The sequence below is a fragment of the Salvelinus sp. IW2-2015 genome, linkage group LG6.2 (genome assembly GCF_002910315.2).
Source record: "Salvelinus sp. IW2-2015 linkage group LG6.2, ASM291031v2, whole genome shotgun sequence".
In the NCBI taxonomy this organism is placed as follows: Eukaryota; Metazoa; Chordata; class Actinopteri; order Salmoniformes; family Salmonidae; genus Salvelinus; species Salvelinus sp. IW2-2015.
Genome location: NC_036846.1, coordinates 17,289,171 through 17,301,849, shown reverse-complemented (window position 1 = coordinate 17,301,849; position 12,679 = coordinate 17,289,171). Strand labels below are relative to the sequence as shown.

Below are 12,679 nucleotides of genomic sequence, written 5' to 3'. Positions count from 1 at the left end.
CAGACATTGGGAGAAAATTCACTTTCAGCAGGACAATAACCTAAAACACAAGGCCAAATATACACTGGAGTTGCTTACCAAGACGACATTGAATGTTCCTGTAATCGCCTACAGTTGGAACTTAAATCAGCTTGAAAATCTATGACAAGACTTGAAAATCGCTGTCTAGCAATGATCAACAACCAACTTGACAGAGCTTGAAGAATTAAAAAAAGAATAACGTGCAAATATTGTACAATCCAGGTGTGCAAAGCTCTTAGAAACTTACCCAGAAAGACTAATATCTGTCATCGCTGCAAAATGTGATTCTAACATGTATTGACTCAGGGGTGTGAATACTTAAGTAAATTCGATATCTGAATTTAATTTTTAATACATTTGCAAAAATGTCTAAAAACATGTTTTCACTTTTCCATTATGGGGTATTGTGTGTAGATGGGTGAGAGAAAAACATATTTAATCCACTTTGAATTCAGGCTGTAACACAACAACATGTGGAATAAGTCAAGGGGTATGAATACTTTCTGAAGGCTCTGTACACACTTTCACAGGCAAACTGCATGAAGAGTTTATAATGAATGTGTTCCACTAGTTTGTAATCTATCTTCTGCACTAGGATCTCCAAAGGAAAGATAAACCATCTCCAGCCTGTGATCCATGGTGACTGTTTCAGTGTTGCTTTGAGACAGAGATTAGGCAGTTAATTACATACCAAATCTGCTTTTTTACACACTAACACCCTCAGAGATTTGTACCCAGATCAAACTTTCCCATTTGGCCCTAAAATGACAGCAGCGCCACACTTGAGCACCCTCCATTAAAGAGGAAAACATGTTTGAGGTAATTAATGCAGCGGTTGTTGGATAGGAAGTAATGAACAAAATACAGAGAAAAAATCTTGCCAGTTTTCATTAGTTAATAGCCTTTAATTTAATTAATTAATACCCTTGTATAATCTGAGTCGATATTCACGTAATAATAAGGATTTTCCCTTGACCACAAATTGGGGAACCCCCCCCCAAATATCCTATTGACCCCCAGTGTAAAAGAGCCAACTTCATTGTCAATTTTTGTTATACAGACATAACAAAACTTGCTGAAAAGTTGCTGTGTTGTTTAATGTAAAAAAWATATAAAAAATCCTGACCTACGGTTTGCAATGCTCCCACGTCTGGAAATGGAGCTTGTTTAGTACAGTCCATTTGTAACTCCACTCACTGCTTGTAGCTGTATAGTCTGTTTGTGTTATTGGTTTTGGCTTGCTTAATGACTTGTTACGGTCGGTAGCTAGCTAGCACTCACTCACGTGGCTGCTAGCAGCGTCATGTAAAGGGCCATGAGGGAAGCCCTACAATATTACGTTTTCGAAGTAATGTTAGTGAGAATGCTCTGGAGCAGGCATTGTTGAAAAGTCATCTTTAGACATGTTGTACTTTTCTTAAATGTAGTTTTGTAATTTACGTTTTTGTAAATGTTGTTTTTGCTGTGAGCCAATGGGGTAACCTAGGAAAACGCAGGTTGTTTTTCCCACAGGCGGGCTGGGCCGTGACGATCTATCTATTACCGACTGGCAGTGGTGTAAAGTACATAAGCAAAAATACTTTGAAGTACTACTTAAGTAGTTTTTGGGGGTATCTGTAGTTTACTTTACTATTTATATTTTTGGCAACTTTTACTTCAATACATTCCTAAAGAAAATTATATACTTTTAACTCTTTTAACTACATTTTCCCTGACACCCAAATACTCGTTACATTTTGACAGGAAAATGGTCCAAGTCACACACTTATCAAGAGAACATCCCTGGTCATCCCTACTGCCTCTGATCTGAATGACTCACTAAACACAAATGCTTTGTTTGTAAATTATGTCTGAGTGTTGGAGTGTGCCCGTCAATTTTTAAAAAACAAGTAAATTGTGCCGTCTGGTTTGCTTAAGAAAAGGAATTTGAAATGGTTTATATTTTTACTTTTGATACTTCAGTACATTTTAGCAATTCCATTTACTTTTGATACTTAACTATATTTAAAACCGAATAATTTTAGTAGTAGAATTTTAGTAGTAAGCAGTATTTTACTGGGTGACTTTCACTTTTACTTGAGTCATTTTCGATTATGGTTTACTCAAGTATGACAAGTCAGTACTTTTTCCACGAATGCCAACTGGGACTATCTCAAGATAGATGACCTCAATTTCGCACTGAACAGAATATTGGTAATCTGCTCACTATTTGACAAAGTGTAGTGTGTTGGTGTGTTGTATACATACAGTAGATACTGGTCCACAGTACTCTAGGTGAGATAAAGGGTGAGTCGACAGTTCCTTGTTTCTGGCAGTGATACTGAGCACTCACCGGGCTGGACTACCTTCAGAGAAAAGAGTGGTGAGTGTCCGGGATCTGAACCTGACCGGAGCACCCACTCTGGGACTGAGCTAAGTAGAGAGCCTAGGTGTAGCCTAGCATTGATCCTAGCACTCAGGCCAGGGTTTATTACATTGACAGTCAAATAATATGCTTGACAGTGGATTGTGTCATTTGCTAACACAACTGGAGACACCTCCTCATCAGCTAGCAAAAGAGTGTACAGGAGCAGTTGCTAACTAACTGTAAGTAACTTTGGCTAGCTAACAGAGATGCTAGTTCTTGGTCCCAAGAAACAAAGAGATCTTCTGTTGGATCTGACAATTAATCTTGATGGTTGTACAGTCATCTCTAATAAAACTGTGAAGGACCTCGGCGTTACTCTGGACCCTGATTTCTCTTTTGATGAACATATCAAGAATATTTCAAGGACAGCTTTTTTCGATCTTCGTAAAATTGCAAAAATGTTCGCCTAAAATGACATACCAAAATCTAACCTTCCTCTAGCTCAGGCCCTGAAGCAAGGAAATGCAATTTCCAATTTTCTTGGTACCATTTGAAAGGAAACACTTTGACGTTTGTGTAAATGTGAAAAGAATGTAGGAGAATAGAACACAATATATCTGGTAAAAGATAATACAAAGAAAAAACCAACCATTCTTTTGTATTTTATTGTATCATCATCTTTGAAATACAAGAGAAAGGCCATAATGTATTATTCCAGTCAGGCTGCAKTTTTGATTTTGGCCACTAGATGGCATCAGTGCATGTGCGACGTGTTAGACTGATCCAATGAACCATTGCATTTCTGTTCAAAATGTTGTATCAAGGCTGCCCAAATGTGCCTAATTTGTTTATTAATAACTTTTCATGTTCAAAATTGTGCACTCTCCTCAAACAATAGCAAGGTATTATTTCACTGTAATAGCTACTGTAAATTGCACAGTGCAGTTAGAATAACAAGATTTGAACCTTTCTGACAATATCAGATATGTCTATGTCCTGGGAAATTTTCTTGATAGTTACAACCTCATGCTAATCGCATAAACCTACGTTAGCTCAACCGTCCCGTGGAAGGGACACCGAGCCCGAAGAAGTTTAAAAAATGTATCATATTACTCCAGTGCTAGCCTCTCTATACTGGCTTCCTGTTAAGGCTAGGGCTGATTTCAAGGTTTTACTGCTAACCTACAAAGCAATACATGGGCTTGCTCCTACCTATCTTTCCGATTTGGTCCTGCCACACATACCTACACGTACGCTACAGTCACAAGATGCAGGCCTCCTTACTGTCCCTACAATTTCTAAGCAAACAGCTGGAGGCAGGGCTTTCTCCTATAGAGCTCCATTTTGATGGAATGGTCTGCCTATCCATGTGAGAGACGCAGACTGGGTCTCGACCTTTAAGTCATTATTTAAGACTCATCTCTTCAGTAGGCTCTATGATTCAGTGTAGTCTGGCCCAGGGGTGTGAAGGTGAACGGAAAGGCACTGGAGCGACGAACCACCCTTGCTGTCTCTGCCTGGCCGGTTCCCCTCTCTACACTGGGATACTCTGTCTCTAACCCTATTACGGGGGCTGAGTGGGCCTTCTGGTGCTCTTCCATGCCGCCCCTAGGAGGGGTGCGTCACTTGAGTGGGTTGAGTCGCTGACGTGATCTTCCTGTCCGGGTTGGCACCCCCCTCGATTTCGTGTCGTTGGGGAGATCTTTGTGGGCTATACTCGGCCTTGTCTCAGGGTAGGAGGTTGGTGGTGTGGGGGCTGTGCTTTGGCAAAGTGGGTGGGGTTTTATCCTGCCTGTTTGGCCCTGTCCGGGGGTATCGTTGGACAGGGCCACAGTGTCTCCCGACCCCTCCTGTCTCAGCCTCCAGTATTTATGCAGCAATAGTTTGTGTCGGGGGGCTAGGGTCAGTCTGTTATATCTGGAGTATTTCTTCTCTCTTATCCGGTGTCCTTTGTGAATTTAAGTATGCTCCCTCTAATTCTCTCTCTCTTTTTCTCTCTTTCTCTTTCTCCTTCTCGCTCTCTTTCTCTCTCTCTTCTCTCGGAGGAACTGAGCCCTAGGATCATGCCTCAGGACTACCTGGCCTGATGACTCCTTGCTGTCCCCAGTCTGCCTGGTTATGCTGCTGCTCCAGTTTCAACTGTTCTGCCTGCTGCTATGGAGCCCTGACCTGTTCACTGGACGTGCTACCTTGTCCCGGACCTGCTGTTTTGGACTCTCTCTCTACCGCACCTGCTGTATCTAACTCTGAATGATCGGCGATGAAAAACCAACAGACATTTACTCGTGAGGTGCTGACCTGTTGCAACCTCTACAACCATTGTGATTTTCATTATCTGACCCTGCTGGTCATCACTACTCTGGATGGTTCTGATATAGAATATGTGGACAACTACAAATACCTAGGTGTTTGGTTAGACTGTAAACTCTCTTTCCAGACCCACATTAAGCATCTCCAATCCAAAATTAACTTCTTGTGGCTGAAGGGGCAGTATTGAGTAGCTTGGATGAAAGGTGCACAGAGGTGCCCAGAGTAAACGGCCTGCTCCTATGTCATAGTTGCTAATATATGCATATTATTATTAGTATTGGATAGAAAACACTCTGAAGTTTCTAAAACTGTTTGAATTATGTCTGTGAGTATAACAGAACTCATATGGCAGGCAAAAACCTGAGAAGTTCCACTTCCTGTTTGGATATTTTCTGGGGGTGCCAGATTTTCAACCAAGCTCTCATTGAAAATACAGAGAGATATGGATGGGTTTTCACTTCCTACGGCTTCCACTAGATGTCAACAGTCAATAGAACTTTGTCTGATGACTCCAATGTGAATTGGGGCCGAAGGAGACAGGAATGAGTAATCAATTCCATGAGGTGCCCACGCATTGAACTGGCGCGTTCACGTGAGAGTGAGCTCCGTTCCATCGGTCAATTGAAGTCAATGTAATTCTCCGGTTGGAACGTTATTCAAGATGTATGTTAACAACATTCTAAAGATTGAATCAATACATCGTTTGACATGTGTCTACTGACTGTAACGGAACTTTTGAACATTTCGTCACGTTATAGTGGACGCGCTTTGAGACTTTGGTTAGGGCGTTTGGTAAACAATTTGAAAGTAGCTAATTGGACATAAATAACGGACATTATCGAACAATTCAAGCATTTATTGTGGACCTGGGATTCCTAGGACTGCATTCTGATGAAGTTCATCAAAGGTAAGGAAACATTTATCATGTATTTTCTGGTTTCTGTTGAGTCCAACATGGCGGCTAATTTGGCTATTGTTCTGAGCTCCGTCTCAGATTATTGCATGGTTTATTTTTCCGTAAAGTTTTTTTGAAATCTGACACAGCGGTTGCATTAAGGAGAGGTATATCTATAATTCCATGTGTATAACTTGTATTATCATCTACATTTATGATGAGTATTTCTGTTGAAACGATGTGGCTATGCAAAATCACTTGATGTTTTTGCAACTAGTGAATGTAACGCGCCAATGTAAACTCAGATTTTTTGATATAAATGATTTTTATCAAACAAAACATACATGTATTGTGTAACATGAAGTCCTATGAGTGTCATCTGATGAAAATAATCAAAGGTTAGTGATTCATTTTATCTCTATTTCTGGTTTTTGTGAAAGCTATCTTTCGCTGGAAAAATGGCTGTGCTTATTGTGGTTTTGTGGTGACCTAACATAATTATTCGTTTGTAGTGCTTTCGCTGAAAAGCCTATTTGAAATCGGACACTTTGGTGGGATTAACAACAATATTACCTTTAAAATGATATAAGAAAAATGAATGTCTGAAGAATTTTAATTATGAGATTTCTGTTTTTTGAATTTGGCGCCCTGCACTGTCACTGGCTGCTGTCATATCGATCCCGGTGACGGGATTGCAGCCATAAGAAGTTAAATCTAGAATCGTCTTCCTATTTCGCAAACAAAGCAACTACAAATAACTGGATCATCCTTCACTCATGCTGCCAAACATACCCTCGTAAAACTGACCATCCTACCGATCCTCGACATCGGCGATGTTATTTACGAATTAGCCTCCAACACTCTACTCAAAACATTGGATGCAGTCTATCACAGTGCCATCCGTTTTGTCACCAAAGCCCCATATACTACCCACCACTGCGACCTGTACGCTCTCGTTGGCTGGCCCTCGCTTCATTCTTGTCGCCAATCCCACTGGCTCCAGGTCATCTACAAGTCTTTGCTAGGTAAAGCCCCGCCTTATCTCAGTTCACTGGTCAACATAGCAGCACCCACCCGCAGCACTCGCTCCAGCAGGTATATTTCACTGGTCACCCACAAAGCCAATTTCTCCTTTGGCCGCCTAGCCTTCCAGTTCTCTGCTGCCAATGACTGGAACAAACTGCAAAATCGCTGAAAAAGGAGACTCTTATCTCCCTCACTAGCTTCAAGCACCAGCTGTCAGAGCAGCTCACAGATCATTGCACCTGTACATAGCCCATCTCTAAATAGCCCATCCAACTACCTCATCCCCATACTGTATTTATTTATTTATTTTGCTCCTTTGCACCCCAGTATCTCTACTTGCACATTCATCTTCTGCACATCTATCACTCCAGTGTTTAATTGCTATATCATAATTACCTCGCCACTATGGCCTATTTTATTGCCTTACCTCCCTTATCTTACCTCATCTGCACACACTGTATATAGACTTTTTTTCTACTGTATTATTGACTGTATGTTTGTTTATTCCATGTGTAAATCTGTGTTGTTGTATGTGTCGAACTGCTTTGCTTTATCTTGGCCCGGTGGCAGTTGTAAAGGAGAACTGGTTCTCAACTAGCCTACCTGGTTAAATAAAGGTGAAATAAAAATAAATAAATAAATCTATGAATGTTTGAACTTCTTGGCCATGTTCTGTTATAATCTCCACCCGGCACAGCCAGAAGAGGACTGGCCATCCCTCAGAGCCTGGTTCCTCTCTAAGTTTCTTCCTAGGGAGTTTTTCCTAGCCACCGTGCTTCTATGCCTGCATTGCTTGCTGTTTGGGGCTTTAGGCTGGGTTTCTGTACAGCACTTTGTCACATCGGCTGATGTAAAAAGGACTTCATAAATACATTTGATTGATTGATTCACTATTTACAGCTAGTTAGCTACTGCATCTTTTTTTGCTACCAAATATACAGTGCATTCGGAAAGTATTCAGACCCCTTGAGTTTTTCCACATTTTGTTACGTTACAGCCTTATTCTAAAATTGCTTAAATATTTTTTCCCCATCATCAATCTACACACAATACCCCATAATGACAAAGCAAAAGCAGGTTAAGAAATGTTTGCAAATGTATTACAAATAAAAATCAAGCGGTCTGAATACTTTCCGAATGCACTGTATGCAGGCTTAAACTGGTAGGTTTAAATGGTGATGCCACTAATGTTCACATTTTGACTTATCCACTTTCCAAGCACACAGGGTGATTAGACTAGCTCTTGGGCTAGTGTTTGTAGGCTAGTTCTAGCGTTTACCTTACTCCCTAGGCCTGTACAAGCTAAGACTTAGGCTAGTGTTAAGCCTGATTCAGAAGCTAGTGTTTAATACCCTAAAGACAACACCATAAACTCCACAAACAAGTAGTTGAAGAAAAAGGGAGGGAGATAAGGATGTCACATAAACAACTAAATCACATTTAAACTATACTTCACCAGATGAATAGAAGATGTGAATAATTGTAGAAAAAGTAAAAGACCAACCTCTGCTTGCTTGCGCCACATGTCCAGGTTCTTGCGTTGAGCTTTCGAGAAATGGTCCCATGCCTTTTGTTTGGAAGCAGCGTGGAATACAGACACAATCTGCTCAACTGTGGCAGGGGATGCAGGGGCCAGTTTACCGTCCAGAGAGAGAGGGGGCGGGTGGGAAGGAGCAGAGGAATGAGAAAGTGGAATCAGGTAGGAAGGCACTTCATGTTGATGAGTTTTCAATGTTCTATTCTGCTCTATAGTACAGTCTGTTCTGGGTCAGTGTCTAGAGTGGGGGAGGTGGGATGGGGTGGAGAAGGAACCCACCATATCTCAAGGTGACCACAGAGCGCCCAACCTAAAACACAAGACGGTGCTGAAAGCTACAGGAGGACCAGACTAATACCAGCAGGCTCCTGTCTATTTCACTTGCTGTGGCAATGTAAACATATGTTTCCCATGCCAATGAAGCCCATTAAATTGAATTGAATTGAATTGAGAGAAAGAGAAAGAGGGAAACGAGCAAGAGAGAAAGAGAGCGAGAGAGAGAAAAACTGCTTTAATTCAGGGCTGGAGGAGGAGCGAGTAGAAGGGCTGCTGAGAGACATTTGTCTGTTTATGACTCCATCACACCTTTGACAGACAACTAGGGTTAGTCTTAAAGGTCCAATGCAGACATTGTTACAGTTACTTACTATAATTGTTTTCAATTAAAATGCTCAAAAATAAACAAGGGGGCAGTATTTTCACTTTTGGATGAATAGTGTGCCCAGAGTGAACTGCCTCCTACTCAGTCCCAGATACTAATATATGCATATTCTTATTAGTATTGGATAGAGAACAGTCTGAAGTTTCTAAAACTGTTTGAATGATGTCTGTGAGTATAACATAACTCATATGGCAGGCAAAAACCTGAGAAAAAATCCAAACAGGAAGTGGGAAATCTGAGGTTTGTAGTTTTTGAACTCACCCCTATCGAATACATAGTGGGATATGGGTTATTTTGCACTTCCTAAGGCTTCCACTAGATGTCAACCGTCTTTAGAATGTGGTTTCAGGCTGCTCATGTGAAGGGGGGCTGGATGGGAGATGTTTGAATAAGGGGTCTGCCTACAGCCTCGTTCTCAGTCACGCGCTTTCACTTGAGAGGTTGCTCTCATTCCAGTGCATTTCTACAGACAATGGAATTCTCCGGTTGGAACATTATTGAACTTTTATGATAAAAACATCCTAAAGATTGATTCTATACTTAGTTTGACAAGTTTCTTCGACCTGTAATATAACTTTTTGAACGTTTCGTCCTAATGGACCAGATCGCGCTTTTGGATTGTTTACCAAATGCCCTAATAAAAGAAGCTATTGGACATAAATGGACATAAATGATGGACATTATCGAACAAAACAAGCATTTATTGTGGAACTGGGATTCCTGGGAGTGCATTCTGATGAAGATCGTCAAAGGTAAGTGAATATTTCTAATGCTATTTATGAATAATGTTGACTACCCAACATGTCGGATATTTCTCTGGCTGGTTTGGGCTCTGAGCGCCGTTCTCAGATTATGCTTTTTCTGTAAAGTTTTTTTAAAATCTGACACAGCGGTTGCATTAAGGAGAAGTGGATCTGAAGTTTCATGTATAATAGCTGTATTTTCATCAACATTTATTATGAGTATTTCTGTGAATTCATGTGGCTCTCTGCAATATCACTGCATGTTTTGGAACTACTGAATCTAACACGCCAATGTAAACTAAGATGTTTGGATATAAATATGAACTTTACCGAACAAAACATACATGTATTGTGTAACATGAAGTCCTATGAGTGTCATCTGATGAAGATCATCAAAGGTTAGTGATTCATTTTATCTCTATTTGTGCTTTTTGTGACTCGTCTCTTTGGCGGGAAAAATGTCTGGGTTTTTCTGTGACTTGGTGGTGACCTAACATAATCGTTTGTGGAGCTTTCGCTGTAAAGCATTTTTGAAATCAGACACTGTGGCTGGATTAACAAGAATTTTATCTTTAAAATGGTGCCTAATACTTGTATGTTTGGAAATTTGATTTATAAGATTTCTGTTGATTTGTATCTGGCGCCCTGCAATTTTATTGGCTGTTGGCGAGGTGTTCCGCTAGGTTTTAATAGCTAAGAGCAATTCCTCAAGCAATAATTTTGCTAGGACTTGTATGGGAGTGGTCTGCGTGGGGAAGGGAAAACTGAAATCTAGCTGTTATTGTCAGAGGTTTGGAACTGTCTTTCTTATTGGTCTATTAACTCATTTACCATCTGGTGATGTCATCAGGCAGGCCAAGACCCCATCCCAACAAAACAGGCTGAAATTTCAGGCAGACTTTTTTTCAAACAGCTCTTACACTAAAAGGAAAATATTATAATTTGTATGATTTCACAGTATTATTCCAACCTAATGGTGTGGAAATATATATAAAACACAGGAAATCAAATGTTTTACTAATTATCTGAGTGTTTGTGTGTGTGTAATTATCACTCACCTGTTGATGTCAATGGAGCAGCCACACATTCATAGATTGTACCAGGCAATAATTTCATACGGTCCCATATCAATAGCAAGGGCTGTACAATAACTCACAACACACAATAGATAACTTTATCAAGCATGAAAACTTCCCCAGTGTCACTGCAGCTGAAGATGGTAAACATCACTCAGAGGCAAAATGCTCCTTTGGTGTGTATGTGGACAGGCCATGTTGAGGGACTCTCTTTTTGTCAGAGGGGTCTTAATGAACCCCGGGGGAAGTGAATAAGGCCACCAGAGTTGTGGCCTCGGCAGAGATTTAGAGAAGGAGGGAGAGAGGGAAGGAAGGAAGCAAGGAAGGAAGGAAAGAGTGTGTCTAGATCAATAGTGGCTTCTCAGAATCATCTAATTTGATTGGAGAGATAGATGGGGAAGGCAGGGGAGAGCAAAGTGTACAAGGGTGTGGCCTCGCCTTTTTATGTATGTGTGTGAGTCAGAGAGATAGCTGATGGAGAAGTGCATGTTCTTTTTATGTATGTGTGTGAGTCAGAGAGATAGCTGATGGAGNTGTGAGTCAGAGAGATAGCTGATGGAGAAGTGCATGTTCTTTTTATGTATGTGTGTGAGTCAGAGAGATAGCTGATGGAGAAGTGCATGTTCTTTGGTGTTATTTGCAGGGCTCCAGCTAGGGCTATGTGTGTGCACATGCCAGCATTTCTACTGTAAATGAGACCATTCACTTTCTGTCAAGCAGGTTCATCTCCTAGATGAAATATGCAGCGGCATGTAGACCGAGTGCCATCCACCAAACATGATGTATGCTGATCCAAATCCAACTGTGAAATGATTGTCATCTTCTATAAACATCATCCTGAGTGAAATATGAAGCAGGGCGTTGTGGTTCATAAATCCTTCAGCTGCGAATGGATCTCATTTAACTGAGAGGAGATTTCTGTTCTCTGACATTCATGAATAGAGCCTGTTTAAGTCCAAATGGCACCATATTCCCTATGCAGGGTGCTACTTTGACCAGGGCCCATATGTATAGTATAGTACACTATAAAGGGAATTGGATGCCATTTGGGATGCATCCTCTGTTTGAATAACTTGCTTCAGAGCAGAAAGGAGCATTGTTAAGGGCTTTTTCTAAAGGTACCATTCAACATAAGGTGACAACTACCAATGCCAAATGGAGGAATGTGTGATATTACATTATATTGCATTTCGAAAAAGAAAGTCTATGGATTCCAATGTGCAGCTGTAAGAAAGTCTGGTAAATATGGATGGGGCTTTTGTTCACAGAACGACACTGTGAACCTGCCTCCCAGGACACCAAACTCTGTGTTTATATTTGTATGTGTGAAACCGCAGAGAAAGACAAACTCATGAATACAACTAAGTGTTTGTGTGGATTATTGTGATGGAGGATGGTGGCCTTTAACTTCTTGGAACTATAGGGGGTGCTGTTCTGCATTAGCATATTTGGGTCTCCAAATTAAACTGCCTCGTGCTAAATTCTTGATCGTACAATATGCATATTATTGTTATTATTGGATAGAAAACACTTTCTAGTTTCTATAGCCGTTGGAATTTTGTCTCTGAGTGGTACAGAACAATATCTACAGCACTTTTCATGACAGGGGTCAGATTTCAGAAATTTTTACCCCTGATCTGGAGTCTGTTTTTAAGGCGACAGTGAATGCTATGAAGAAACCGACACTGCCTACGTCTTCCTCTGGGTGTCTGTACGTCATCGCGTTTTGAATGGAATCGATTGCACAATCACAGCCACTATAAAAGAACAAAACGTAGAGGTACCTCCCTTTCTCGTCGCGCGCCTGAAGCGTGAAGGACATCGGACTTGCCTCATTCCAAATCGTTGTTTAGCCAGCAATATTTCTCTGGTCATGTTTTTACTCGTTATAGTTGTTAAAAACATCATAATGTAGTTAATTTGAACCGTTTTATAGCAATTTATATCCGTTTAGTGCGATTCTGAGGAATTTCTTTGTTGTGCACTTTCTAGCTTTGGGAACGTTTCGGTGTCTCGGTCGTTGTTAGTGGACATTTCGAAGGACAGAGGACATCTATCGACCA

At 40.8% G+C, this 12,679-nt stretch overlaps 1 protein-coding gene across 1 annotated transcript in view; it reads right to left on the bottom strand.

Moving 5' to 3' along the window:
* Nucleotides 1-8,108: 8,108 nt before the first annotated feature.
* LOC112081112 (ecto-NOX disulfide-thiol exchanger 2-like) overlaps nucleotides 8,109-12,679 on the bottom strand; it is a 23,678-nt gene continuing 19,107 nt past the window's right edge. The window contains exon 4 of the mRNA XM_024147155.1: nucleotides 8,109-8,210. The gene's annotated coding sequence lies outside the window, so the exon portion shown is untranslated. The remainder of the gene's footprint in view (nucleotides 8,211-12,679) is intronic.